The 26,624-nt window shown below is 41.6% G+C and overlaps 1 protein-coding gene across 1 annotated transcript in view; it reads left to right on the top strand.

Annotated features, from left to right (window-relative positions):
* LOC115099482 overlaps positions 1-16,503 on the top strand; it is a 126,239-nt gene extending 109,736 nt beyond the window's left edge. The window contains exon 4 of the transcript XR_003858792.1: positions 16,291-16,503. The gene's annotated coding sequence lies outside the window, so the exon portion shown is untranslated. The remainder of the gene's footprint in view (positions 1-16,290) is intronic.
* The last annotated feature ends 10,121 nt before the right edge of the window (positions 16,504-26,624 follow it).

The raw sequence follows: 26,624 nt of genomic DNA, 5'->3' as shown, positions 1-26,624 counted from the left end.
AGGACAGAGGGTCCCTTGTTCCCGGCAAACAAAAATAAGGTACTGGGGGGGGGGGGATGGGGAGGGTGAATAGAGAACAGCTCAAAAGGGCCTTCATAAGACATTGTGGAGGGGAGGGAGAAGATTGCCCTGGAGGTCCCTCTATTAGAAAGGGTTTCCAATGCTATCTAGTAGGGATGTGAATCGTGTGATCGATCGTATTAACGATCGATTTTTGCTAGGGGGGGGGGAGGGAAATCTGATCGTCGTGGGTTTTTTTTTTTTTTTTTTTTTTTTTAAATCGTTAAAAATTGTAAATCGTAAATTTTGCCCTCACTGACATAGTGAGGGCAAAAGTAGCCCCGGCGCCATTTTGACCCCCGCTGGACTTTTGGCAAGTCTTGTGGGGGGGGGGACAGGAGGCCCCCCCAAGCTGGCCAAAAGTCCCTGGGGGTCCAGCGGGGGTCCAGGAGCGATCTCCTACGCTCCTGACGTCGGGGGACAAAAAACAAAATGGCGCTGGCGCTACCTTTGACCTGTCATATGACAAGGCAAAGGTAGCGCCGGCGCCATTTCTACAACATACTGGAGGTCCGAGAGTAAAAGATCACACTGGGACCCTTCCTCTGGACCCCAGGTAATTTAAGGCATTTTGGGGGGGTTCGGGAGGGTGGGGGATTTATTTTAAAGGGTCGGGGTGGGTTTTAGGGTTGTTTTAGTGTGCCGGTTTTCCCGCCCTCCCCCTTCCCCCGATTTACGATTTTTTGACGATAAATCGGGGGAATTGTTATTGTATCGCGGCTCTAATGATTTTTGACGATTTAAAATATATCGGATGATATTTTAAATCGTCAAAAAACGATTCACATCCCTAGTCTGGAGTGGTACCTAGAGAGATAGCCTTCTGCAGAGATGGGATGCCTAGTATCTATATCTTCAAAGCTGCACAAGTAAGTATTTGTGAAACCTCCCAGATGTTTCCTTGATGTACTTACCTCTGGCCCACTCTAAATTGTCAGGTACCTGCTCCAGCCAGTCCTGCTTATGCAGCCTCAAGTGCCAGGCCTTATCGTCTGTCCTCCACTGAGAAATATAGAAAGAGAGAAACATATGCTATGAGAACAGATACAGACCATAACACCCATAAAGCATGCCCGATTTTCTTTCCAGGGCACAGCCATAGACCACAGTAGCTGTCTGGCTTTCCTTGACATTTTTGTATCTATGGATCCTCTGTGCTTCTTCCATGCTTTTCTGAACTCAGTTACCATTTCCAAATTAAGTATTTCCTTTGCTTGCCCATTCCATGCACCCGCCTTCCTTTTCATAAACATAGTTAAATAGTAACAATATATTCTGGCAGAAAATGGCCAACTTCCTGTTCCAATTTGCCCAGTTATACTGTCCCCCCAAAAAAGCATACCTCCCAGCCAGCTACCACAGTGTGACTACCTGCCAGATTTATCCTTATCCTGGATAGCCTTTTTGTCTTTCACCTTTGTAATCTGTTATCTTGGGTACAAAAGCATATAAGTTCCCCACTTTGTCCCCACCAGCACCCACTTTTCCCATGTCTACACCCAGTTGCTCCTGAGTCTGCCTCCTTGAAGGCTCTTAACTCTTGTGGGTAGGTGGCCCACTGGTTGTAATAGCAGAGGATGGCCTGCCAGGCCTAGAACATCCTCCCTTGTCTCTTCCTGACCCTGGAAGTGGGGAAGAGGCAGCCCTCATCCATCTCAATCATGAAGAACTGAACATCTGCAGGGCTAACATTTGGCTTGTTGAACCTCTGTGCCATTTTGATGATGTCCCTGCACATTCCTGGTAGCATAAATCCTTTGTGCATCAGTTACATGTATAACTTTTTTGCATATCAAATATATCCATGCACTGACACCAATTAGGGATTGGAGATACGTGTATTTAATAAACTGTGTGTCTCCTGCAGCTGAGTTTATAAAACAAAAACCTGGTGTAACTTTAGGCAAACCAACTTATGCACCATCCTTTTTCTCCACAAGGTTCTGTCACTTTTACCCCCAGAGAGGGAGGCAAGTTTTAAAGAGGGTTTTTCCATTGGTATACATCTATTAACTCATAGAAATCCCTTTGAAACTGTCTCCTATATTACAAGGGTATACTATAAGGATCTGCCACTGGAGGAATTCAGCCCATGCCCCAGTCATGTGACAACATTTACTGTCTCCGGGGGACATGATTAAAAAGCAGTCCTTTAGGCCACTAAAGACTGTGCATGGAGACACCACTGCTTCCTCCCATATTGCTGTTATTAAGGCTTGTTTGCACTGTGCACTTAACTTAAGAACATATGATTTACCATACTGAGTCAGACCAAAGATCCATCAAGTCCAGTATCCTGTTTCCTACAGTGGCTAAGCCAGGTCACAAGTAGCTGGCAGGATTGTAAGGGGTAGATAGATTCCAAGCTGCATATCCAAGCTGCTTATCCAAGCAGTGGATTTCTGTAACTCTACCTTAATAAAGGTTAATGGACTTTTCCTCTAGGAACTTGTCCTAACCGTTTTTAAACACAGCTACACTAATAGTTTTCGCTACAACCTCTGGCAATGAATTCCAGAGCTTAATTGTGTGTTGAGTAAAAAAATATATTTTCTCTTATTAGTTTTAAATATATTACTTAATAACTTAATTGTATGTACCCTAGTCTTTGTACTTTTCAAAAGAGTAAACAACTAATTAATGATTACTTATTCCATTCCATTCATTATTTTATAAACCTGTATCCCAATCTGCTGCTAGGGGAGTAGGGCCTGTGCCCCGGTCACGTGACAGCATCCACTGTCACCTAGGGGTCTGAATAAATGGTGGCTGCCACCTACTGGGCCATTTTCTAAGGGTCACCAAAGGGCCTGCACCTTTGTGTACCCCTTAGTGAGCTCCTGGTCTCTGGACTTGGACCATGGACCCTTGGATGTTGATAATTTGGGTATTGGTAAGAAAATTGCTTGCTAATTTATAAAGTTGTTCCGAAAGTTATGTTGTTGGTGGTTGATCAGTTCTGATTAAGCAACTAAAATGTTCACTTCAGTATTAATGGATAGTATTAGTCACAGATTTTTATCATATTAATTTTAATTATGGGTGAGCACATTTCTATCATTATGGGAAGGGGAAGATATTTGGGACTGCAGCCCTAGAGGTGTGTTGCTTTAAAAAAAAAAAAAAAAAAAAGGGGGGGGGTTAGTATTGTTTGAAACCTGTCGTTTAGATTCTGCTGCTAATTTAAATTTTAAAAAAACTATTCCTTTTGTCAAATGCAGACTGGTTATCTCAACTCAAGATCTATAAAAAGTAAGGAGCGATATCTAGCAGACGTTTATGAAATGCAATCTGGACATGTTCATAATGATTTTGACCCCACTTCCTTCAATCAAATCAATAGATATATATTTAGAGCAAGCAAACCCTGTCTGGAAAGATGGTGGAGTGGTATTCTTTTGCAGCGAAAGTTGAAAACCAAGTAGGGTAGATTTTGAATTTTTGCAGCCTATAGAAGGTTTAGGTATCTGGGTCCTGAGTTAGACCATCTGTGTGCTTTGCCACCCTCTAGGAGTAGTGTTAGCAGAGATTATTGCACATGCTGAGCTTCTGCTTGCACTACAATTTAGATTCAATAAGCTTATTATTACTGGGGATTTGAAAGTTCATGTGGATAATGCTGATTCTGCACAGGCTAAGGAAGTACTGTCAGTTATGGAATTAGCTGCCTTTAGGAACTTGATTCATGTCTCTACACATAAACTTAGGCACACATTAGATTTACTTTTTTCCATGGACTTTGGGTTACATCCATTTCTCAGGTTAATGCTCTGGAATTGCTCTAGTCTTATCATTTACTTATATTTTTCAATGTTAGTTAGGATGCCTTACGGGCACAGTGTAGGGTTTACCAGTTAGGTCGCAGTTCACACCAGATTATTTCATGTAGCACTTGGATCCCAGAAGTTCTTGATGGAAATGAGGATGATCAGTCTGTTATAGCTTTGACTAATAACTGATACTCAATCCTTTCTAGGACTTATGATAAAATAGCACTTGCAAGAGTTGTGCATAAAAGATGTAAATGTAAAAGTGTTCCCTGTTTCTCAACTGACTTAATACTTCAAAGGCAGTCAGTTAAAAGGGTGGAAAGGGGCTGGAGAAAAATTAAGGACAGGGGTCTTAAATTTGATTATAGAGGTGCATGTCAAAATGCCAATTGTGATTATTTTGTTGAAGATATAAAGTTCGTTGACCAGGCCTCTTGAGTTATTTGAAACTGTGTGATGGTTGACTATTAAGCCACCCCTTCATGTGCCGAATTTTCCAAGCTGTGGTCAGATAGTTGATCATTTTGAGAATAAAGTTTGTCAAATACAATCACAATTTCCTTCCCAGTCCTTAGACACTATATTGTTGCCAACCATAGGAAAGACATAAATGGAGTTTAGGTTGGTGATGACAAGGGAAATTAAAGAATTAATTGGGAAATTAAAATCTACATTCTACATTGGATCCTTGCCCATTTGACCTTATAAACAGGAAAAAAATATTTCACACAATTTTATAAAGCAGATGTAAATAGATCTTTCTTGGAGGGCTATGTCCTGGACATGCTAGTTCGCAACTGTTAGACCAATCCAAAAAAATATCTGACTCTCTCCCCAAAGCAAATGTCAAACCTCTGGCCTACTTCTTATTTACCTTCATGGGGAAAGTTTTGTAAAAGTGTATACAGTTACAGCTAGATGAATTTCTTGAGGAGCATGGGGTACATGATGAGCAACAATTTGGGTTCAGTAGAGTACACAGCACTGAGACCCAGTTACTGTCTCTTTTAGATTGTTTATATTGTAAATTAGAATGGAGTGAGTTGGATGTTTTAGTATAATTAGACATAACAGTGACTTTTGACACTGTGAGTCTTGACCTATTGTTATCCCATCTATCTCATACAGGCCTTGGTGGTCAAGTGATATTTTGGTTTGCATCTTTCCTAACAAATAGAAAGCAGCATGTACAATTAGATCCCTGGAGTCTGGAGTCCTGCAAGGCTCAGCGATATCATTGATGTTGTTCAATATCTATTTACATCCTTTAGGCAGTATTATGAGGTCACTAGGTGTGATTGATTTTATATATGCCAATGACATACAGTTTTATATACCATGTTTAAAGGGTAGTATTTTCCCAAGACATTTTCTCAGAACTGCCTACAAATGATAAATGACTGGCAGTGTACTAATAGGCTGGTCCTTAACTTGCAAAAAACAACTCTGCTTTTGATTGGCAAGAATCTTCTAGATAAGATTTGATACAGCTTGATATGATGGAGTAATGATTTCAAATAAGGTAAAAGTTCTGCAGGAATCAAAATGCAATGTTGAATCTTTATGGATAGAAATTCCAGGTAAAAAAGGGAATAAAATAGCAGTGGGGGTGGATTATCATCCACTTGTCCAGAATGAACTAATAGACAATGAAATGCTAAAAGAAATTAGAGAATCAGTGGCACAGTAATAATGGGTTCATTCAATTACCCTAGTATTATCCAGATGAAGTTACTAAATGTTCCTAGATGAAATAAATGACTGTTCATGGAGAAGCTAGTACAAGAACCAACAAGAGGGGAAACTATTTTAGCCTTACGGCTGGATTTTAAAAGGGTTACGTGCATAACTTATGCGCGTAACCCTTTTAAACCCCTCCTGCGCACGCCGAGCCTATTTTTCATAGGCTCGGCAGTGTGCGCAAGCCCCAGGACACACTTAAATCCTGGGGCTTCGCAAGGGGGGGTGGGGGTGTAGGGGGCGTGCCGGGTGGGCGACGCAATTTTTGGGGCATTCCAGGGGGCGGGGCGGGGGCATGGCACTGGCCCGGGGGCATGGTCGAGGCCTCCGGACCAGCCCCTGGGTCAGGTGATGGCACACCAGCAGCCCGCTGGCATGCGCAGAGTTACGCCTGCCTCCGGCTGGTGTAACTTTGCCAATAAAGGTAGGGGGAAGGGTTAGATAGGGCCGGGGGGTGGGTTAGGTAGAGGAAGGGAGGGGAAGGTGCAGGGGGGGGTAGAAGAAAAGTTCCCTCCAAGGCCACTCCGATTTCGGAGTGGCCTCGGAGGGAAACGGGCAATGCGTAGGGCTCGGCGCGCGTAAGTTGCACAAATGTGCACCCCCTTGCGCGTGCCAACCCCGGATTTTATAAGATACGCACGGCTACGCGCGTATCTTATAAAATCCAGCGTACATTTGTTCGCGCCTGCGTAGATTTAGAAAATCTGCCCCTTAGTTCTTAGTGGAACACAGGATTTGGTGTAAGAAGTAACTGTTTTTAGCTACTTGGCAACAGTGATCTACATGAAAGCATTTAAGTTTCAAAAAGATGACTATAATAAAATGAGAAAAATGTTTAAGGAAAAATTGAAAGAAGCAAATGTAAAGGTTAAGAGTTTAGCTTAGTTATGGACGTTGCTGAAAAATACCATTTTGGAAGCCCAGACCAGATGTATTCCACTCATTAGAAAAGGTGGAAGGAAGGTTAAATGACTACCATCAATGTTAAAAGGTGAGGTAAGAGAGGCTATAATATCTAAAAGAACATCATTCAAGAAATGGAAAAATGATTCAAATGAAGAAAACAGGAAAAAGGATAAGTACTTGCAAGACAGGTGCAAAGCATTGATAAAGAAGCTTGCTATGGAAGCAAAAACTCATAATAAACATTTTTCAGGTACATTCGAGGTAAAAAGCCTGTGAGGGAGTCAGCTGGACAATTAGATGATCAAGGAGTAAAAAGGGAATTTAGAGATGACAAAGCCATAGTAGAGTGACTAAATTAATTCTTTGCTTTGATATTCACTAAGGAAGATGCAAGAGATATACCCATGCCAGAAATGAAATTTAAAAGTGATGATACAGAGGAACTGAAACAAATCTCAGTGAACCTGACAAACTAAAAAGTAACAATTACCTGGACCAGATGGTATACATCTCAGAGTGCTGAAAGAACTGAGAAATGAAATTGAGGACCTGCTATTGGAAATTTGTAAACTATCAGTAACATCATCTATGGTACCTGAAGACAAGGGTTGCCAATGTAATGCCAATTTTTAAAAAGAGATCAAGGAGTGATCCAGGAAAATACAGACCAGTGAGTCTGACATCTGTGCCAGGCAAAATGATAAAGGTATCATAAAGAACAAAATTGATGAACATATAGATAAGCATAGTTTAATGGTCAAAGCCAACAAAGATTTAGCCAAGGGAAATCTTGCCTCACAAATTTGCTACATTTTTTTTTTGAGGGTGTAAATAAACATTTGGATAAAGTTGAGCCAGTTGATAAAGTATATCTGGATTTCCAGAAAGCATTTGACAAAGCCCCTCACAAGAGACTTGTTAGGAAATTAAAAAGTTATGAGATAAGGGTCAGTGTCCAATTGTGGATCGGCAACTGGTTAAAAGATAGAAAATAGAGAGTAGAGCTAAATGGTGAATTTTCCCAATGGAAAAAGGTGAATAGTGGAGTGCCCCAGGGATCTGTTCTGGGACCACTGCTTTTTAATATATTTATAAATGACCTGGAAATGGGAACAACAAGTGAGGTGATCAAATTTGCCGATGACACAAAATTATTCAAAGTTGTTAAATTACAAAAGGATTGTGAGAAATTGGAAGAGACATTGCAAATCTGGGAGACTGGGAATGCAAATTGCAAATTAAATTTAATATGGATAAGTGCAAAGTTATTCACTGAGGGGCAGATTTTAAAAAATTGCGCGAGCGCGTACTTTTGTTCGCGCAGCAGACGCGAACAAAAGTATGCAGGATTTTATAAGATACACGCGTAGCCGTGCGTATCTTATAAAATCCGGGGTCGGCGCGCGCAAGGGGGTGCACATTTGTGCAACCTGTGCGCGCCGAGCCCAGCGCGCGCTGCCTGTTCCCTCCAAGGCCGCTCCGATTTCGAAGTGGCCTCGGAGGGAACTTTCCTTTGCCCTCCCCCCACCTTCCCCTCCCTTCCCCTACCTAACCCACCCCCCCGGCCCTATCTAAACCCCCCCCCCTTACCTTTGTCGGCAAAGTTACGCCTGCTGAAAGCAGGCGTAACTTTGCGCTTGTCGGTCAGGTGCCCCGCTCCATGGTCCGGTCCCGGGGGCTGTTCCGGAGGCCGCGGCCACGCCCCTGGAATGCCCCCGGGCCGAAACCACGCCCACGTCGCCGCCCCCGAAACGCCACGCCCCCGCCCCCTAAATGTTGCATCATCCCGACACGCCCCTGACAGGAAGCCCTGGGACTTACGCGCGTCCCGGGGCTTTACACGCACCGGCGGCCTATGCAAAATAGGTGCGCCGGTGCGCGGGCCTTTGAAAATCCGCCCCTTAGGGAAGAGTAACCCAAATTATAGCTACAAAATGCAAAGTACCACATTAGGAGTCACCACTCAGGAAAAGGATCTAGGTGTCATCATTGAAAATACATTGAAATCTTCTGCTCAGTGTGAAGCAGCAGCCAGGAAAGCAAATAGAATGCAAGGGATTACAAGGAAATGAATGGAGAATAAAACAGAGAATATCATAATGCCCCCATATTGCTCCATAGTTGCACATAGTTGTGTGCACATAGTTGTGTGCACATAGTTGTGTGCAGTTCTGGTCACCACATCTCAAAAAAGATGTAGCAGAATTAGAAAACATACAGAGAAGGGTGACCAAAATGATGAAGGGGATATAACAATTCCCCTATTAAGAAAGGCTAAAGAGGTTAGGACTCTTTATCTTGGAGAAGAGACTGCTGAGGGGGATATGATAGAAGTCTATAAAATAATGAATGGAATGGAAGAAGTAAACCTTAATCAGTAATTTACTCTTTCAAAAAGTACAAAGACCAGGTGACAATAAAGTTATTAGATAATACATTTAAAACTAATAAGAGAAAGCATTTCTTTTTACTCAATGAATAATTAAGCTCTGGAATTTGTTACCAAAGAATGTGGTAAAATCAATTAGATTTGGACAAGTTCCTGGAGAAAAAGTCCATTAACCAATATAAAGGTAGAGTTGCAGATATCTACTGCTTATTCTTGGATAGGCAATTTGGAATCTATTTACCTCTTGGGAACCTGCCAGGTATGTGTGACTTGAATTAACACTATTGGAAACAGGATACTGGGCTTGATGGACCTATGTTATGACCCAGCATGACAAGTCTTATCTTTTTATATTCTTATGTTCTTAATTTCCTCTGAAAGAAGGAATTTGTGGGTGATCCTAGATTCCAGACTTAATTTAAAAGCAAATATCAGGCACATGGCTGGATTGGCATTTTACAAATTTAAAATGCTAAAACTGCTTAAGTTCATGCTTTCTCAGGACTTATTCAGGACAGTTAAGCAGACTGATCTATGGACAACTTGACTTCTGTAACAGCCTTTATGTTGGTTTACCACAAAACCTGATTTACATTCAGTAACTTGTTCAGCATGTGGTTGCAAGGCTCATCTCTGGGAAGAAAGGCGAATGGGCATATAACCCCTGTGCTGCTTTACACTGCCTGCCAGTAAAATGCTGGTTTCATTTTAAAACCGTAGTACTTATTCACAAGTTGTGATGTTCAGATAACCCTGTCTTAGTTCCTTAGATTCAAAGTTGTTGTCAGTATCCGCTATTTGGGATTAGAGAATAGAGCAAAGGCAATCTAGGGTCTTCTTATATATAGGCCCTTTACTATGGAATGCGCTGTCTGCAAGTCTGAGAGATGAGCAGGACTTGAAAGAATCTGAAAGCTCTATATTTAAGTGAGGCTTATAAATGATGTGTTGTTTTATGATATATTACAGTTTTATTTATTATTGGGATGAGTCTGATGCCTGCTTTCATTTTGAATGTATAGATATGATCCACTTTAAATAACACTGTTGGATAAGGGTGAAATATAAGCAATTCTAAATAAATAAATAAATGAGATAAATGAAAAATGCAATCATTGTGCCATATCTCTATTGCCTACTCCCCTCCCCTACCTTCTCCAGACATTTTTTTTATATACTTTATTTATAATTTTCAAAAAGGATACAAACTGTATAAATGTTTGCATACAGAAACAGCATGGGTTGGTGAAGGAAATTCAGTACGTCAAATAAACATCATTGTAATAACAATTTTGAACTCTTTTCTATACCAACTCCATTCAACATATCAAACATATTGAGAGTGTTCTACCTAGCAACAGTAAACCAAAGGGGAGTTTAAAAAGTAAATAAGTTTTATATAAACAGAGACATTAACATAGAACCTGCACATTACCACTAATTCTATTGATTAGTCACAGGGGAAGAGGCTGTTAATCTCTTTTCTTCAAGAAAATTCTTTAACTGATCGGGTATGAAGAAAATATATAGATCATCTTGTTTTCTAATCATACATTTGCATGGAAATCGCAACATAAATGAATACCCCTTGGAAATTACCTCCTGACGGAAGGTCAAAAAGGCTTTTCGCCTAACCTGTGTGGATACAGCTAAGTCTGGATAAATCTTTACTTCTTTTTCCAAAAACTTAATGGGATATTTGTTAAAATATCTCTTCATGATTTTATTTATATCTCCAATTGAAGAAAAAGTAACCAAAAGATTACCCCATTCTATAACCTGTGCTGATGAATCTTCTAAGAAATTTGTAAGATTCCCTTGAAATAAGACTTGAGATCTATTCTCCATATTTCTGGGTCTAGGTAGAAAATAACAGTTTTGTACCACTGGGGAATCCTTGAGAGCAAATCCAAGCGTATCTATAAGACATTTTTTTTACTGTAATTAGTGGAACCTCCCCAACAATTCTGGGGAAGTTCAGAAATCTTAAGCTAAGACGCTTGGAGTTATTCTCAAGGGACTCTATTCTTCTTGTTAATATCTCTCTATCTTTGACCACAGCCATATTGAATTATTGAACCCTTTTCTCTCTTTCTTCCAAACTTTTGATTCTATCAGCAGAATCTTTAATCTGCTTTTGTGTATGTAAAAAAATCATGCTGATTTCCAGCACTTAGTGCATCCACTTTCTCTTCTAACCCTTTTATATTTGATAACATACCAGCCATCATTTCCCATAATGTGTCTGATGTTACCACAGCTGGACGAGTAGGGGATTCTGATGTTACCCCAACAGTTGATTGTCTTGCTTCTCCTCCAGGGAGAACCATCTCCAGCTTTTCTACTCTAACCTCCTTAGGCAGCCCATTGGTAGGGGGGGGATGTTCTCTTCTCCTAGCCCTATATTGCGGGTTAAAAAACTTCCCGCTTCAGGGTCAGGACTGATGATTCCCAAAGATACACCCTCCAAATATTCCTCACTAACTGACTGGTGGCAGTCCGATATTCGGACTTAAGGAAGCCTCCTCTGCTAGGCCAGGTGGCTCTCCATGGCTACCTGGCACATCAGTATCATTGGTGCCTTTATTCTTTTGTGCAGGGGAGATCATGAAGTGAGTAATTTCCTGTTGTATAGGCGAAGGCAACGAAAGGGAGGGAAAAACCCTCACCTTCCCTTTACGTTTAGGAGGCATTATTTCAATTAAGGAATTATATATAGCCTAACACAGAAAATTTATTTCACTTCAGCCCTTTCTATGCAGTTATAGCCGCTAGGTAGTGGATGGTATCAAGAGAGAAAAACAATTGTCTAGTAGGATCAAAAACATATAAATGTGATAATTAAGCAAATCTTACTAAAATCCAGGCAACCACGAGCGATTTCGGAGAAGCCCAGCAAAGCCCTTCAAACTGTGTGCCCCTTAGGCGCGTGCAGCTTGGAAGGCACACCGGCGTCTGCAGCACGCTACAAGATAGCCGATGATATAGGCCGCTTCTGGGTCCTGCCTCCAAGTCCTCCCTTTGACGTCATGGTCCTGGTCCTCAGCCCCCGGAGATCTCCGTTGGGGTAGGCCAAACTCACCCCCAGACTCAACGGGCGCTGGTGCGCTGTTAGGAGGCAGGTAAAGTTCTCTCTTTCACTCTCGGGTGAGGCAACTCGGCTCTCCAATGATATAGGCCGCTTCCGGGTCCCGCCTCAGGGTCCTCCCCTTGAGGTCATGGTCCTGGTCCTCAGCCCTCGGAGTTTTCCGTCGGGGTAGGCCAAACTCACCCCCGGACTCAACGGGCGCTGGTGCACTGACAGGAGGCAGGTAAAGTTCTGTCTCTCACTCTCCTTCTCCAGACATTTTAAAAGTGGTACAGGTATGTAGATGAACACATCTAGTCACAAATTGTTATGATCCTGCTCGTAGACCCCATCCCGCGAGCATGCCCTTCATCTTACCTCCACCATTGCCTCAGTCCGGCCGCCATTGCCGCCCCTAACCGCCGCAGGGATTTAATCTCCGCGGCTCCGTGCCACTGCCGCTCCTCCGCTTCTGTGCGGCCCTGTAGCTGCTGCCTCTGACTCCACTCTTGCGCGGCATGGTGCTGATGCCATTGGATTTCTGCCACTGCAGGAGACTGTCGCTGCCACAGTCCCCATCTTCACAACCTGTACTCCACTACCAGGACCTCCCACACGGTGTGAGAGCTGCCTTCAGGCCTGCTTTCCATCATGGCAGGTCTCTGCTCTCAGGTCTTCTAGGTGCGCGGCTGCACCTCCTTTCAAGATTTAAAGGGCCAGTGGTGGGAAAAGCCCGCGGCCCCACCAGAAGCCAGTCTTTCTTCATTTCCTGTTTCAGCCCTATAAAAGGGCTCACTTCCAGTTCCTCGGGGCCTTCGATCCAGAATCCACAGTTGTCTGTGTTCTTCTTTGGGTCAAGGACTTCCGTGGTCTTCACTTGTCTAGATGGCTCTTCTTTCCTTGTTCCTGGTCTCTTCGTCCTGATGTTCCTGGTCTTGTCCTTCATCGGAGCTCCTTTGTCGCCTGTTCCATGTCCTGATGTTCCATTTTTCTGTTCCTGAGTCCTGATGTTCCAGATGTTCCGTGTTCCTGATGTCTTGGTCCTGACGCCTTCGTCTTCACCTCTGCAACCAGTTCCCAGTTTCCAACGTCCACCTTTCCTGGCGTGCCACCGTTGTGGTCTGTGACCAGCCCATGGGGGACTGTGTAGGGTGCTTCGTAGTACAAGGCCTTCTTATCGTCTGCAGCGCAAGCCTCTGGAAGACCCTTGTTGTTAATTTTCCGAGTCCTGAGTCTTGAATCCTGAGTCTTGAATCCTGCATCTTGAATCCTGTCCCGGTCTTTGGAGTTATTTGCATGCTTCCGTCTATGCCCAAGACTCTGCCAGAACCTGCTCCACTCCAGCGTGGTCTATGACCAGCCACAGGTGGCTGTGTAGGGTGTGCCCCGGTGCAGGCCTCTACTGAATCTTCGACATGTTCCAGTCTCAAGTTCCACTACTTCGCCTGGAGTCTGCTTCACGTTCAGTGTGGTCTGCGACCAGCCATGGGTGGCTGTGTAGGGGGCGCTGCGATGCAGTTCTCACCTAGTACTTTTACCTGAGTCCTGAAACCTTGCCTGAGACCTTCTGAGTAACTTGAATCCTTGTCCGAGTCTTCTGAGTAACCTGAATCTTTGTCCGAGTCTTCAGAGTAACCCGAGTCTTCGTCTGAGGCTTCCGAGTAGTCTGAGTCTTCGTCTGAGTCCTTCCAAGTTCCAAGTCTTCATCTTGTTCCTGCCCTCAGCCTTCATTTGGCCTCATGCACTCATCATTCCAAGCAATGGGTCCAAAAGGGCTTTCGAGTGGCCAGAGGGCTACTCCTGAGACCAGCATTGTGTTACTGGGTCTCCTTGGTGCGTGTAGGTCCAGTGGAGGGCTGATCCTGCTTGGTGCCTGTTCCAAGTTCCTTGCTTTAGTTCCAGTCCTGCTTTGTTCCTGCTCCGCCCATGCTTGCATGCACTCACCTCCCACAGTGTGGCTCGTGGCCCCTCTCTGAGTCATGCTGTGGTTCAGGGGCCCATGCTCTCCCATGAGCTAGCAGCCACGTCCATGTCAGGATCTGTAGGTCGCGGTCGCAACACAAATTCATAGAAAACATATTTAGAGACTTATTCAAGATATAATGTTTTACATAGGCACAAAATAAGTGAACATCCTTTTAAAATGTCTCTTAGAAAACAAAGTTACTATTTAATATGGATATTTTTCACATAGAGGACAATGCTCAAAGTTATTTCCACAGGTAAGACAGTATTTTACAGAAAAGGGCTGTTTGAAAATTGTCCATCCTCAATATGGGTAAAATTATGCTCATTGTTCAACATGTATAATTTAACCATATTCTTGAAGGCATTCCTGAGGGCATGTTTAGCCTGGGGAAAGGGAAGAATTCATATAGATGACATTTTTTAATCTACACGCATTATTTGACAGGGAAAAAGTAGCCGCAGAAAGAACAGGGTCTGATCTCAGCAGGTCCTTTTTTCCAGGGCTATAATTAAAGTAACAGTATGTGTATACTTTTATTTTGATTCCTGGTGCAAACCCCGTGGGTAATAAGAACCCATAGTCTCTGCATCAATCCGGGTAGTTTGATTATTGCCCTAGGTATATATTTCCTATCTGAATACTTTGCTACAGAGAGTAAATGATTTATAGCTAAAAATAAGTGCAAGAAATCTTTTGTAAAAGTAGCGAAGATGAACTCTTAGAATGTATGGGCTTCTCATAGTCTGATGTACCTCTTGGTAATAACTCTCTGGCTCCCATTTGGAACCATCTGATGACACTATCAGTAGTCAAGATGAACCTGACACCTTAATTTTACAATCTACTCCTCAACAGCCCTTTCTTGAAGGGGCTGAAGAAATGATTCAGTCAAGCAATATTTCATGTTCCAATATAAACATGGACCCCTCTAGATAATGCTCAGTACATGTCCATCCCCCTTGTTACAATTCAAGTAAAGTGCAAAGGTGACATAGATATCTTTGATCCAAGAATGATAACTTGTCCCAGCATAATGTCAATCTGTCTGTATATAAATCATTCACACTTCCAGCACATGCTGATAGAAATGACCTGCACAAATTCACAGGGCTCAGTTTTGTTATGTGTATAGTGAAGAATCATGGCAATAGTTTGCACTGGCTCATCCTGTTTCTGTTACTCTCTCTCGCTTTTTTTTCCATTCATTGTTAGCAAGTATCCTTGCTGACTGATGTTAAGGTTTCTGCACTGCCATGACCTCAACCATACTCTCACTTTCATGGCCATACTTGGCATCAGAATAAATAATACACCTTCAAGTTTGCAGAGATTTGTATCCCCTCACAGAGTCTTAATGGTGTTTTTTGAGCCTACATAAGAATTAATATATTAATTTCTTGTCTGTCTTCAATGTGAACTGAAATCCTAGTTATTTTGTAATATAATTGCAGTTTTTGAATAGACACACCATATTGTACTTTTATTGTACTTATTCCTCTGCTGGACTGAGAAACATATATTATTCTGTTATCTACTTCAGGTGTTCTGCTATTATTATGTCACTAATGTTCTTTGGTACTGTCAACTATGTGGTATTAGGTCACTTTCAGCATATACAGTAGCTATGCAAAATGTTGCATTAAAAATTTGAAAAAAAATCCCATATTGTCTGATCTAATAGTTATAAATGAATGGAACCTGTGGAAAATGTCATGAATAGAATCAGTAGCTCTTCTGCTGCCTATGCCCAGTTGCTGCAACAGTTTATTTCCCTCCCAGGGACAATAGTGAATCTTCACCTATTATACTAGCACCTTGTGGCCACTGTTTGTATTGCAGTTTATGATTTATCAATTATGGGGTAATTTTAAAACAACTTACATTAATTAACTAGCAAATACATGTGTAAGTTACATACTTATGCACGTAAGCCTACTTTGAAAAATATCCTTCCTAATTTACCCATACACAGTCACCCCTGCTATTAGATGTGTGGACATTTTTTGGGAAAAGTTATGTGCATATTTCTGAAAATTCAAAAGTATGAGTGTAAGTCAAAATTCCTGGAAAACACCTCCACTCAATCCAGGTAAACTTTTGTGTGGACAGCTAGTGCACACACAAGTTTATCTACATATTAGAGCAATTTGGTGAAACACCATTTCTATGGGAAAAACCCTATTAGTTTGGATATCATTCTTACATTGACTGAGAGTTAACTAAAGTTCTACCTCTTTTGAATCAGAAAAATTCTGCCAGTATTAGTAAGCAAGGAATCTAGTCTTTAGTTTAACTCCCTGTTGAATTTTAAAATAAACTGATTTTTAGGGATGTGCTTTCACTTGAAATGGCATATAAAATGTCAATGATATTTTTTCTGTAATTTCAGGTCATTTTAAAAATGGAACAACACATAGAAACATAGAAATGATGACAGAAGAAGACCAACAGGCCCATCCAGTCTGCACAGCAAGCTCTCACACTTATTTTCCCATAACTTTCTGTTACCCCGACCGCTAAGTTCAGGGCCCTTATTGGTAACTTTCTGATTCCAATTTCCTTCCACCCCCGCCATGAGAGCAGTGTTGGTGTTGCATCAAAGTGAAGTATAAGGCTTAATGTTTGAGGGTAGTAACCTTCGTAACGAGAAGTTATCCCGATGTTTGTATACTCATACTGCTCAGATCAATGCCTTGTTAGATGTTGTCTGGGTGTAAATCCTCTTTTCCTCATTCTCCTCCTACCGCTGAAGCAGAGAGCCACGCTGGAAACAAAATGTAGTTAAGTTTTGTTCTGTCCTTTTAATGTGTGCTAGTTTTTATAATCTGCATTATTTTGCAAATAACACACACAGGGAGAGTAATTTTCAAAGCCATTTCCTCATATAAAACAACACTTTACCCTTGAAAAGGAGATCTTACAAAATTGTCCTTATGCTTTTGTGGACAGTAGAAAAAAAAAAGATTTTACATTTGGGGGGGGGTGGGGGAGACCTATGCCACTAAAGGGGCCCCCTGGTGCCTACTGGCACAGGCAGCGCAGAAGGCTGCCAGCAGCCATGGGAATATTTTCTTTGTTTCCTGTAATACACAAAGAGAGCCAGCAGCCAGGGGAAAGGTTTCCCTCTGCCTCCCATGAACCCTCATTGGTGCAGGGGGCTGGAACACTGCTGTTGCTACCATTGCTTTTTCATTCAACTGCGGCAGTAAAGAGAGGTCCTGCGCTTCCCATTTCAGTATGGGGCTGGTGCAGGAAGCAGCAGGATGTTGTGAGAAAGCTCTCGCTATGGAGATCAAGCTTCAGCTGACTCTTAAAGGGGTTGGGTTGCAGCGGCAGCGGCACCACAGAGGAGGAACAAAAGAAAAAATAAATAAAGCAAAGAAAATAGTTAAAATAAAATAAAAGTGGCAGATTGTGTGTACAGTGGTGGAGGGGGACCCAAACAAGCCCCCCTCTGCACGAATTATGACCCCCCCACCACCCTGGAGGTGCCATCATACAACATGATATGAAAATAATTTGAATTTGATTTGGAATGTTTTTATGTAAACTACCTAGAAAAGTAGATAGGTGGTATATAAATTTTAAATAAATAAATAAAAGTACATGTGTAGTGCTTGTATGCATATACTTTTACTCTCAGTGAGGAAAGGCATTTCCAGGAGTGAGGTTTGGGGATTCTGCTAATATGCATATTTTTGTATTTTCAAAAGTATGTTTGTATTTTTTCATGAAAGACTATGTAGTAAATTTTCAAAGGAGATTGGTGCATAAAAATAGCATTTATGCACATAAGTAGCATGCACTCATGTATATACTATTTATGCACATATTTTCCATTTTGCACATACATTTTTCTGGTGGAAAAAAGGGGAGAGCTACAAGCATTCCAGGGCGGGGCTCAGACATATGCATGGTAGTTGCTATTTTGTAAGAGATATACATGTAATTTATTACTGAACTTATACACTTTTATACCTGCTAATTGACTCATGCTAGTATCAGTGTTATCATCCATCTGGGAACCAATGACCTCAAAATAAACGGTGTTCACAAGTACAGGAAGATTTCCAAAATCTAGGGATGAAGATTAGACACATGCCAAAGACTATTGACTTTTCAGAAGTATTACCCATTCATGGAAAGGGAAAGGAAAGGAAATGCCATATAGATAATTTCAATGTCTGACTCAAAGCCTGGTATAAGGACAATTGTTTTGGATACATTGGAGGCTGGGGCCATGTATGGAGCAATGAAAGATTATATGGTAAGGATGGTCTACATTTGTCTGTGGCAGGAAAGAGGATGCTAAGTGAAATATTCAGATCATACATTAATAGGTATTTAAACTAGGGAGTGGAATGTCACCCCAAGCAATACAGGAAGTGAGAAGAAAAAGTAACAAAATCAATCAGTTAAAAAAAAAAACCAACAGAAACTGGAACTAGGAAGAGCAGCTGGAAAGCTATGACCACAAATGCGCTTAGTCTGAGCAATAAAATTCCAGACCTGTTACTTTTATGGAGTCATGGTTCACTGAGTCTCATGTTTGGGATGTGACCGTCCTGGGCTATAACTGTTTAAGGAAGGACAGAGAAGACAGAAAAGGGGGATAAGAAGCTCATTATGTCAAAAACAATATATAAGCAACTGAATTGCAAGGGACATGGGGTAAAGAAGAAGCATTATGGATCATCCTTAAAAAAGAAGACGGTGCTTCCATTTTTACTGATATGATCTACAGTCCTCCAACCCAAATGGATGAACTGGACAGAGAACTGATGATGACATTTTTTATTTTATTTATTTAGAAGTTTTTATATACCGATGAACGTTGGGAACATCTCATTGGTTCACATTCAACAAAAGTCAGCAAACATGTGCTTTACAGTGAAACTGTTATGAACTGCTGCCCGCGGGTCCCCTTGCGAGCAGACTCACTCACCGTTGCTGCCTTTCTTCAGCCGACGCGGCAGGACGCCACAGTCGGCCTTCCCATGTGGCTGGAGCCGTGGTCTGCGCATTCCCCTGCAACCCAGAGGCCGCCCATCGGGCCTCCTTCCATCACGGCCGGAACCGTGGAATTTCTGGCCCTCTCGGCGCGGCTGGGAATGCCGCTGACGTCACCTTCATCTTTGCGGCGCTAAGGCCGCATCCCCGGGCTGTATTGGTGGCAGGAGCCGCCCCCGGGGTCTCCTGCAGCGGCTGGAGCCGCTGTCAATGTTGGAGCCTGCGTCCAGGCTCAGCCCTGCTTCCTTCATGCCATATGTCGGTGCAGGCCGCTGTCCGCGGTCCTGCACAGTTCTCCTGCTTCCTCTAGGTGCGCGGCTGCGCCTCTCTTCCACATTTAAAGGGCCAGGCACAGGAAGTGCGCTGGCCCCACCTTGGGACTAATTTCCTGTACAAGCCCTATAAAGGGCTGCTTCGTCAGTCTGTTCCTGCCTTGCATCATCATGACTTCTCTCTGGAGCTCTTGCCTGCCAGAGCCTTGTAAGGTCTTCTGTTCTTCGTGGAGCTCCTCGTCTCGTCTGCCTTCTACCACGTCTTCTTGTCTTGGTGTTCCGCCTGAGGTCCCGATCCATGTTTGATGTCCCGTCATGATTATCTACCTCCTGATGTGCCCGCCTTCCAGGATATTCCTCCCTGTGTCTTCTATTAAGTTAGCCGTGAGATAAACTAGTGAATTACTACAACGCACATGTTGAGAACAGTGCTGTGTGCTGGTGATGTTCTGCCTGATCCTGCATACTTTCTAATCTCCATTCTCTTTGTAAAAAGCTTGCTTAAAAAGCCAGGTTTTTAACATCTTTTTAAAGGTTTTGAGGTCTCTTTGATGAAATTGGCCACTTTTGATTTTATCATTGCTCAGAAAACTACAGAGACCAAAATGAAGCACATAAGAGACATTTGGGATCCCTTTATAGCAAACTAGTCAGTTGAGATTCAGAAGAAATATTGATCCTATTATTGTTAATTTGATAATATTATTGATGATTTGAATTTCTTTTAGTATGTTCTTGCTATTTAGGAAAGGGGTTAACCAGAACATTTTGCAAATTACAGTTCTATCCAATATTACCCATTCGCTATAATAAATATTTTTACCTGGTAAAACACCCCATCATAACAGTATAAGTGCATGATCAGCAAAATGTATATATATCTTTATTTATATCTTTATTTCTACCCATATCTTTAATACTGGACAATGGGTTCCTTTGTACTTTATCATTGTTTACTGTATTTTACCACAGTTTTGTATTTCTGCAATGTTATTGTACTATGCCTTATGGCAGGGGTGGGCAAGTCCGGTCCTCGAGGGCTGCAAACCAGTCGGGTTTTCAGGATACCCCTAATGAATATGCATGAAATAGATTTGCATACAACTGAGGCAGTGTGTATGCAGGTCTCTCTCATGCATATTCATTAAGGATATCCTGAAAACCCGACTGATTTGCAGCCCTCGAGGACCGGAATTGCCCACCCCTGCCTTATGGTGTACCATTGGTTTATAACCTAAAGTCCTTGTACAAACTGATTACTGTAATCTTTAATATATGCAAATTTCAATAAAAAAGATATATAAAAAAATGAACATGACATTAGGAAACATTTGAAGCTTCTAAGGTGGATAAGTTACAAGTTATTACAAACTTGGTATTCACTTAGCACAATGTAGCCTGTAGAGTCATTGGAAGAAACTTCAGAACTATTAATAATTTACTGCTCACAATTCTAATCAAAGCTAAACAAAGTTGAACAAGTAATATTTACAGTCTGAAAAGGAGACAGAAAATGTTGTTAAATTGCTAACTTTTGTTATGATTTGAGGAACAGAGTCTTGAACGTAAAGTGCATCAGAACAAAACGATGGATCCCTGCTAAGCACAGATGGCTTTTGAGAATCACCAATCTTGAAAACAGAGTGTACAATCAGGGACAATAGGATGATAGCAGCTCTCCAAGACAAGATGGATCAAGGTTATGTATGTGCAGGTATAAAAAAGATCAGAAGTATTTTAAAGTCAATTGACTGGAATGTAATACAAATATCTGAATCACAGGGGAGGTGTTATATTAATACCTGAGTTGATACTGTGGTTCTGACCTTCCACACATTTTTTGGTGCTTATTAAATATAACCTAGTCAAGACAGATAAATAAAAAAAAACTATACATGTCATAGAAACAAAATGTGATAAACACATCTTATTGTAATTCTATGTCAAAAAATTGACAAGACATATAAACTGATAACAATAAAATAGAGAGGCTCATTCCATTTTTTGATTTGCAAACTGCATGTAACCTAACTTTAACTTCCAAGGATCAAAGCACTCACAAAGACGTAATGAGAATTCTAAAGCAGAGATACACATCAGGTATTCCAAAGGTATTTTACTAGTACAGAAATGCTACTTCGTCCAGTTAGAAGAATGTGTAATTGTTGATATAGTAAAATAATACTCTTAATTATGATAAACATTCTAATATCATCACTTTAGATTCTTTATTGCAAACTCTTTTTCATGTTAAAGTCAAAATTTAAACAATTTTTCTGGACTTAGCTGGGCAAACTGAGGGATTTGGAAATCCTGGATAGTTTATATGGCTAAGTCAGGGGTGGTCCAGAGTTAAGCAAAGTTATCGAGCTAAGTAGCTGGATAATGCAGATATAAATTTTACCTGCAAACTTTGACATAACTGGGTTTTTTCAGTAGTTCAGCCATGTTGATTAATATCCCAAACAAGTAAACCAGATAAGTTTATCCAGACACTTTAGCCAGATTGGAAGTATCTGAAAATTGACCCATTATATTTAACTTCTTAAAAGGGTCCAAGGTAAATTAGAGTGAAATGCTTTAAATTGCTTCATTCCATACCAATCATCATTCTCTTTACCACACCATACTATTCTTTCACAGATACTCTTAGGAAAATCAAGATACTAAGTTGAATGAAAGTTTCTTCACTGCCTTATATTATACAGTGCATCCTTAATATTAACTAGTTATTTTTTTCTAGTTCCCTTCTATATAATGAATCCCTTGTTGGTAATTTATTGTATAATTGGTTAAAGCAAATCTAATGTGTATTAACCTTTTATAAAGATTAGTTAATACAAGTCTCTAACTTCAGTTTTGAGTTTTTTCAGAATGCTGGGGTGTACACCATTTAATCCAAGGGATTTGTTACCCTTTAGTTTGTCGATTTACTCTATTATAACTTTCCAGTTCACAGTGATTTGATTCAGATCCTTTGAATCATCACTTTCAAAGAATTTTTCCAGCATAGGTATCTCCCCAATATCCTCCCGAGTAATGACTAAAGCAAAGAATTTATTTAATTTGTCTGCTATGGCCATCTTTTCCCTGAGCACTCCTTTTAACCCTCCATTATCTAGTGGTCCAACCGACTCATAAGAACATAAGATCATAAGATATGCAATACTTGGTCACAACAAGGGTCCATCAAGCCTCGTATCCTGTTTCCAACAGTGACCAATCCAAGTCACAAATACCTGGCAAGTACTCAAGCATTAGATAAAATACAAGCTACTATTGCTTATTAATTACCGTAATAACAGTTTATGGATTTTTCCTCTAGGAACTTATCCAAACCATTTTTAAACCCAGTTACACTAACTGCTATAACCACATCCTCGGGCAATGAATTTCAGAGCTTAACTATGTGCTGAGTGAAAAAGAAGTTTCTTCGATTTATTTTAAATGAGCCACTTGCTAACTTCATGGAGTGCTCCCTGGTCCTTCTATTATCTAAGAGAGTAAATAACTGATTTACATTAACTTGTTCAAGTCCTTTCATGATTTTGTAGACTCCTCAGTTGTCTCTTCTCCAAACTGAACAGCCCTAACATCTTTAGCCTTTCCTCATAGGGAAGCTGTTCCATGTCTCTTATCATTTTGGACGCCCTTCTCTGCACTTTTTCCAGTGCAGCTATATCCTTTTTGAGATGCAGTGACCAGAACTGCACACAGTATTCAAGGTGTGGTCTCACCATGTAGTGATACAGAGGCATTATGACATCTTCTGTTTTATTTGCAATTCCCTTCCTAATAATTCCTAACATTCTGTTTGCTTTTTTGATCACCATAGCACACTGGGCTGACGATTTCAATGCATATCTACTATGACGCCTAGATCTCTTTCCTAGGTGGTAACTCCTAAGATAGAACCTAACATTATGTAACTACAGCAAAGGTTATTTTTCCCTCATAAGCTTCTTGCTTTGATATACTTGAAAAAGGTTTTATTTAGAGTTTTTTGCCTCTTCAGCAAGCTTATTTTCAAATTCTCTTTTGGCTTGCCTTATTAATGTTTTACATCTAACTTGCCAGTGGTTATGCTCTTTCCTATTTTCTTCATTTGGATCTAATTTCAAGTTTTTGAAATATATTCTTTAAGCTTTAATAGCTTCTTTTACCTCACCATTTAACCATGCTGGAGGTCATCTGGTCTTCTTTCTACAATTTTTAATGCATGGAACACATATAGTCTAGGATTCCAGAATGGTGTTTTTAAACAGCACACATGCACATGTAAACTTTTAACTTTTGAAACCTCCCTTTTAGTTTTTTCCAACTAGTTACCACATTTTGTCATAGCCTTCCTTCTTAAAATTATATGCAACTGCATTAGTTTTCCTAAATGTCCTGCCTTCCGTACAGGAAGTCATCAGACCTAAGACCAATTGTTTTCTGAAGACCATGTTTTAAGTTGAATCATTACAAGTCAAAACCAATTATCTCTTAAGAAGAATATTATGAATGAGAGACTGGCTCCAGAACCAGTTCCCAGTACTCCATTTTCATCAAAATAATCCAAAATTTAGTAATATATGGTATTGTAAAAAGCATTGATACATATTAAAGTATTACATTTTTTTTCTGAAGAGGAAAGTGCCAAGGCACACCTATAGGACATTGCACCAATACTGTTTTATGGAGAGGAAGTCCTGGTACTCTTCCTACTGATGTCACCTCTCCAGGCTTCTGTTATGGCTATGGTTGTGGTGAACCTTCCCTCCACCAGTGAGAATACTCTACAGACTTGCCAAACTCCTCCTTACTCCCTGTACCACATCTAGATTCCAGCCCTACTTAACCCTGTTTATCCCTTGTCTCAGTGCTTCTGAATCGAGTCTCTCTTGGCGCCCTGCCTTAGTCACCTTTGCCATAAGGCCTACCCAGGCTTTTCCTCAACTTGTCTCATGGTCTTCGGGAATTCTGACCTCAGCCTTGTCTTGCATTGCCTTGTGGCCTTGGACTTTCTTACCTCAGTCTTGTTTTGCCTTGTCTTGTGGTCCTTGGGCCTTCCAATTTTAGCCTTGCCCTATCTTGTGGCCATTCAACCTTCCTGTATTCCAGCCTATCTAGACCTTCCTTGTTCTGTGGCTTTCTAGGCCTATTCCTGACCTCTGGCCTATCTAGGCCTTGCTTAGCTCTGTGACCTCTCTAGGCCTCTCCCTTTCTTTTCCCTTAGGGCCTTCCTGTATTACTGCCTTCTGGCTTTGTGTTCCATGTTCTGTGTTATCCTTGTCTTGTCCTGTATTAACTTAGTCTACTCCTGCTCAAGCCTCTGTCCCAGTCTTACCGGCACTCATTTCCTGAGTTCTAGCCTTGCTTGCATGCTGTTCCTAACTTCCGGGCTTACCTTCACACTGTTCCACCCAAATCTTGGTTCCAGCATTTCCTGCACTCTGTACCTACATAAGAACATAAGAATATGCCATACTGGGTCAGAACAAGGGTCCATCAAGCCCAGCATCCTGTTTCTAACAATGGCCAATCCAGGCCGAAAGAACCTGGCAAGTACCCAAAAACTAAGTCTATGCCATGCTACTGTTGCTAGTAATAGCAGTGGCTATTTTCTAAGTCAACTTAATTAATAGCAGGTAATCGACTTCTCCTCCAAGAACTTATCCAATCCTTATTTAAACACAGCTACACTAACTGCACTAACCACATCCTCTGGCAACAAATTCCAGTGTTTAATTGTGCATTGAGTGAAAAAGAACCTTCTCTGATTAGTTTTAAATGTGCCACATGCTAACTTCATGGAGTGCCTCCTAGTCTTTCTATTATCCAAAAGAGTAAATAACTGATTCACATTAACCCGTTCTAGACCTCTCATGATTTTAAACACCTCTATCATATCCCCCCTCAGCCATCTCTTCTCCAAGCTAAAAAGTCTTAACCTCTTTAGTCTTTCCTCAAAGGGGAGCTGTTCCATTCCCTTTATCATTTTGATCGCCCTTCTCTGTACCTTCTTCATCACAACTATATCTTTTTTGAGATGCAGCGACCAGAATTGTATACAGTATTCAAGGTGCGGTCTCACCATGGAGTGATACAGAGGCATTATGACATTATACAGAGGCATTTTGACTGTCTAAGCTTTGCTACAGCCTTGCCAGACAGTCCAAGTGTAGAGGAAATTAGTTTATATTAATTCATAGAAAGAAATCTTAATATGTTTTTATTGGAAATGCTATAAAATTGCTTCTATATTCTCTTTGGACACTAGACAAGCTTTGTTCCACCTTACTAGACTGCCCAAGCCTTGCTCCAGCCTCACCCTTGTCTTCCTATGCCACTCCAGAGGTGCTGTTCCCTACTCTCCAACTGAACTGGAGCCACAACTGGATGCAGAAGTCAACCATTGCCTTTGTGAGTGGGGACAGGACCCTGAACCAGCCCAGTGAGTCTGCTTTTAATTTAAACAAGAATAATATACCCACTGATGAATGATATTTTTCCTGCACTACCTGCCAGACTCTATTTTTTTTTTTTAATTTAGACTTATATTCCACTTTTCACACACTTCAAAGTGGATTACATTCAGGTACTGTAGGTATTTCCCTATCCCCAGAGGGCTTACAATCTAAGGGGCAGATCTTAAAACATACGCGTGGGCATAGATTTGTTCACGCAACCCGGCGCGATCAAATCTACGCTCGATTTTATAATATATGCACGCTGCCGCACGCATGTTATAAAATCCAGGGTTGGCACGCACAGGGGGTGCACAATTGTGCAACCTGCGCGCTCCGAGCTGAGCAGCCTGCCTCCATTCCCAACGAGGCTGCTCCGAAATCAGAGTGGCCTCGGAAGGAACTTTTTTTCTGCCCTCCCCACCTTCCCCCACCTTCCCCTCCCTTCCCCTATCTAACCCAGCCCCCAGCCCTAACTAAATCCCCCCCACATTTGCTGAGAAAGTTATGCCTGCCTGAGGCAGGGGTAACTTGTGTGCGCTGGCTGGCCAGGCCCTGACATAGGCCACTGTGTTGGGGCACTCGGCCATGCCCCTGGACCACCCCCCAGACATGCCCCCGGACCGAGGCCCCACCCATGTCCCCGCCCCCGGACTGAGGCCCCACCCATGTCCCCACCCCCGGACCAACCATTTTTCGAAGCCCCGGGACATACGCGTGTCCTGGAGCTTGCGCGTATGTCCCGTGGTAGGTTTTCGGGGGTATCTTATGCATATCTTACGCGCGAAACCCTTTGAAAATCTACCCCTAAGTTTGTATTTGAGGCAATGGAGGGTAAAGTGACTTGCCCAAGGGCACAAGGAGCAACAGCAGGAGGAGTAGCCTAGTGCTTAGAGCTGTGGGCTATAAACTCTAAACCCTCCAAATTACCTTGAATGCATAGCATATCAGTTCCCCAAATTCAAATCTTGGGCATGCAGCAAATGTAA

The sequence above is a fragment of the Rhinatrema bivittatum genome, chromosome 9, assembly GCF_901001135.1.
Source record: "Rhinatrema bivittatum chromosome 9, aRhiBiv1.1, whole genome shotgun sequence".
Lineage (NCBI taxonomy): Eukaryota > Metazoa > Chordata > Amphibia > Gymnophiona > Rhinatrematidae > Rhinatrema > Rhinatrema bivittatum.
Note: the sequence above shows the minus strand (reverse complement) of the source record. Positions and strands in the feature narration are given on the sequence as shown.